General features: G+C 40.3%; 2 pseudogenes; both read left to right on the top strand.

Annotated features, from left to right (window-relative positions):
* The window catches only part of LOC101588593, a 7,793-nt pseudogene extending 6,036 nt beyond the window's left edge, over nucleotides 1-1,757 (top strand).
* A 2,217-nt stretch (nucleotides 1,758-3,974) lies between these two features.
* The window catches only part of LOC105742178, a 20,141-nt pseudogene continuing 19,378 nt past the window's right edge, over nucleotides 3,975-4,737 (top strand).

The following is a 4,737-nucleotide window of genomic DNA, read 5'->3' as shown; positions in this document are numbered from 1 at the left end:
AAAAAAGAAGGAGACAAAACAAATTAAATATTGTCTGCTCCTTTCCATAGACCAGCAGAAATGCACAGTACAGTTGTCCAAACCATCCTGCTTACATTCATAGATGTATCTCAGAAAGACTATATTTGAATGACAGAAGATTCCTGGTTTTAGCATTGCCATGTTTTGCTGTTAAAAGTTAATGGGCACCCTCCTTTCTTGGCAACATGGTGTGAGGATGTTACCAAGTTGATGCCACTTTCATATGAAGTAATCAGCTGCCAAGCTACAATTAATATAGGAACCATGGGTCATGTAGCTTATGGGAAATCCATGGTTGTAAAAGCCATTTCTGGAATTCACACTGTCAGGTTCAAAGATGAGCTAGAAAGAAATATTACAATCAAACTCAAATATGCTAATGCTAAGATTTATCAACTTGATGACCCAAGTCATCCTTGACCAGAATGTTCATATGGAAGTGGTATGCCTGATGAGTTTCCTGCAGACATTCCAGGGACCACAAGGAACTTCAAATTAGCCAGACATATTGACTGTTGACTCCCTTATTGACTGTCCTGGCCATGACATTTTGATGGCAACTATGCTGAATGGTGTTGCAGTGATGGATGCAGCTCTCCTGTTGATAGCTGGTAATGAATTTTGCCCTCAGGCTCACTAGAACACTTTTGAACACTTGGCCACAATAGAACTCATGAAACCATAGCATGCAATGCTGGCCCCACCCCCAGGGTGTACTGAGATGACAATTGGGACTGGGCATGGTGACATGCACATGTAATCCCAGCCCCTGGGGAGCTGAAAACTGAAGGATCACTATGAGTCTGATCTATGTAGTGAGACCCTGTAGACTTTGTACTAAATACATTTAAAAAAAGAAATCATGAAATTGAAGCATATTTTGATCTTACAGAATAAAATTGATTTGGTAAAAGAAAAGCTAAAGAGCAATATGAACAGATCCTTGCATTTGTATGAGGTACAGTAGCAGAAGGAGCTCCCATTATTCCAATTTCTTCACAGCTGAAATACAATATTGAAGTCTGTCAATACATAGTAAAGAAAATACCAGTACCTCTTAGAGACTTTACTTCAGAACCTTGACTTATTATTATTAGGTCATTTGATGTCAACAAACCTGGTTGTGAAGTTAATGACCTTAAGGGAGGTATGGCTGGCCACAATATTCTAAAAGGAATAGTGAAGGTGGGCCAGGAAATAGAAGTCAGACCTGGCATTGTTGCCAAAGATAATGAAGGAAAACTCATGTGTAGACCAATCTTTTCCAAAATCGTATCACTTTTTGCAGAACATAATGACTTCAGTATGCTGCTTCTGGAAGTCTTATTGGAGTTGGCACAAAAACTGACCCCCACCTTTTGCTGAGCTGACAGAATGGTGCAGTGGGTCCTTAGTGCAGCTGGAGCTTTACCTGAGATATTCACAGAATTAGAAATTTTCTATCTCATGCTTAGATGGCTTCTAGGTGTACACACTGAAGGTGAGAAGAAAGCAGCAAAGGTCCAAAAGCTGTCCAAGAACGAAGTACTTATGCTCAACATAGGATCTCTATCAACATGAGGGAAAGTTAGTGCTATCAAGGATGATTTGGCAAGATCTTCCTGACTTAGTCTGTGTGCACAGAGGTGGGATAAAAAATTGCCCTTAGCTAAAGAGTTGAGAGGCACTGGTATTTAATTTGTTGGCATCAGATAAGAAAAGGAGTGACAAAGAAGCTAACCATAGATGATGACTGAAGAGTCCTGGTTCAAAATCATATTTAGATGCAGCTGGAATATTCTGAACAGTTAAGGCATATGTTTTCAAAGCAATACTAGGGAATTAATTTCACATCTCATTACCTTAGTAGGTAGATGTAAGATTATTCTTATTTTTGGATAATCAAAATATAACCTCTAGTGCTAATGTGAGGTCTCCAATAAATGTAAAAGTTGGTATAATGTTAGATTGAATCTCCATTTTACCAGAAATTAAGCATTCTAAATCAGGTCTTATTTATACATCTATACATATTTGAAATGAAAACACTACAACCAGTCTTCTTTCTCTCTAGGACACATGCCACTGAACCTTGAACAGCTCTAGGCTAAAGGACTGTTAATGCCAGTAAAAACTAGAAGACACAAATTTTCCTTAAAAATCAGATACTCTTTTGCTTTGCTATTCTCTGCCCTCTGTCAACTATTTCTCCTCTGCCATCCCACCCTGCCCTGGAGCCAGCTCATTATGAACTGAAACTTTTACAAACTGTGAGCTAAATAAATCTTTCCTCCTTTAAAAAAAAAATCAGGTACTCTTTGATAGACCTTACATCTTATGTTGCTCTAAAAAACTTTAATTTCTTTTATTAATACATGTTTACAGCACATAATGGTTACATTCATTGGGGAGTTGATATGTATACATGGCACATCTTAACTCTTCCCTGTCTCCCCCTATGTTACTTTATCCTTGAAATTTTCAGTGAAAGGGAAATTAGACTAACATGAAATTGGCCTCAAATATGAGTGCTTATTCCACAGATCAACCTTTCCCCCATTCTTTTGGAATGAAACACAGGAAACCTAAATCAGAAGTTCTCGCCCTCCCCTGTGGTGCCTGCAATTATTTCTGCATTGGTTTACACCAGAAACCTGATAGTCTTGCCTCATTGGAAAAAGTGTAGCCAATGATTGTAGACAGCTAGCAGAGCTGTCTCCAGGCTTTTTCTTTTTCCTGTGTTGCTGGTTTGTTTAGTGTTGTTTTGTATTTTGTCATACTGGGGAAACATTGCAGGGCCTATGGTGTGTAAGGCAAGCACTCTAGCCCTGAGCTCCCCTCTATTCTAAGCCTTGTTTTAAGTGTTTACTTACTAAGATTATGTCATAGATTATAGTAATGATTTTTAATGTATCGGTTATTTAATTAGGTTCTTAGTAAGAAATTTTTAATTAATTAATTTTATTTATTTATTTATTTATTTATTTATTTATTGGCAGAACCAGGGATTGAACTCAGTCCCTTGTGCTTCCCAGGGAAGCACTTAATCCACTGAGCCAACTCCCCAGCTGAGCCATTTCCTCAGGAAGAAATTTAGAATAATAATTTATGTTGATAAATTCCATTTGTCCAAGCAAAAACAGATTGCAGGTAGCCCTGTAGCTGAGGACCAACTTTGACTTTTGCTAAAATCTGTGAGTCCACCACTTTATGATCTACCTTGTGTTGCTCTGAAATCTGGTATCTCTCTTTCTCAGTGTCAAAGCTCATCCTCCTGGTGTCTGGGTTTTTGCAGCTTCTTCTTGAACTAAGCATCAGTGAGGTATTTGGGGGTTCTCACTTTGCTGATATCAATTTTTGTAGAGGTGGCAATGACAAATTTCTGTTCCTTGTAGAAGAACATGACAAAGGCTAAGAGGCCCAGTCACAAGTAGCAAGCCACTGGCCAGCTGCTTCAGGAAGTCCACTCTCCTGCCTCTGTAATACACATTGAGATGATCAAAATGATGCATGCAGTGATGCTAGCTCAAAGTTTCTTCACATGCTAACTGAAGGATATCTCACTGTGGCTCAAGAGCTTTCAAGGCACATCTTCAGTAGGGCAATATCTAGGTATTTTTCAAAGCTTAACCACCCGGCTACCTCCATTCTTGTCCCCACCAACTCATTTTGGGATTGTAGCAAGAACTTTCTCCTTCTTTTCCTTTTCAATCTTTGATTTAGCAGCTATGAAACTTTCTCTTGTACAAAGCCTTTCTGGAGTACATAGCAGATAAGGAGTTCTACTAATTCCTCTAACCAGTGAACAATTTCTGCTACAACTAGGTCACAAAAGTCAGGAGCATAAGAGGTAGGGATGCTGCCAAGCACTTTTCCTTCTACACTCTTTTCCTGGTAATGTCTTTAAAGAAAATACTTTTAAAAATGAAATGAAAGAGATTCAACCCAGAACCCAGGCCTAGTGTGTGAGTGAAATGACCATAAGCCTCCTGGATCCTCATTCAACCCAGACCACTGGCTCGGCATGTGAGTGAGACCATCCAGGGCCCACGAGATCCTTATTTAACCCAGAGTCCAGGCACAGCCTGTGAATGAGAGGACCTGGGGCCCACCAGATCATCATTCGACCCAGAGTGCAGGCCTGGTGGGTGAGTGAGATTGGGCTTGCCGGATCCTCATTTGAACCAGAGCCCAGGCCCAGCATGGAACCTACAGCAGAACTCCCTGCAAAGAGGCTAGAGGGAAGACCCAGCTGATTCAGGAACAGAACATCTTGCCAGAGTGGCACAGAGGGTTCAACTCCAAGGGCTGCAACAGGAAGAAGTGGAGCACAGCAACCATTTCCAAGCCACACCCAATTGGAGTTGTTTGAACTTGGTAGATCCGGACCTGTTGCTAAGGTAATAACTCTAAGCTCTACACCAAAGGTCAGAAGACAGTGCTATAGAAAATGACAAAGAGGCCAGGGAGATGGCTCAATGGAATAAGTGCTTCCCTGGCAAGCACAAGGGCCTGAGTTCAATCCCTGGTTCCGAGAAAAAAAAAAAAAAAAAAAAGAAAGAAAATGACAAAGAGAAGGAACAAAATGCAGTCTCAGGCCCCGAGCCCACCCAGAACAAATGCAGAAGACACTAGCATAGAAGAAATTGGAAATCACACACCTGAAATCTCTGAAACAATAGCACCTGAAGTAAAGAAACAACTACACACAGGTATAGAGGAAATCATCAGAAATAA

The sequence above is a fragment of the Octodon degus genome, unplaced genomic scaffold, assembly GCF_000260255.1.
Source record: "Octodon degus isolate 3935 unplaced genomic scaffold, OctDeg1.0 scaffold00040, whole genome shotgun sequence".
In the NCBI taxonomy this organism is placed as follows: domain Eukaryota; kingdom Metazoa; phylum Chordata; class Mammalia; order Rodentia; family Octodontidae; genus Octodon; species Octodon degus.
The sequence above is the reverse complement of the archived record's forward strand: the minus strand, read 5'-3'. Positions and strand labels throughout refer to the sequence as shown.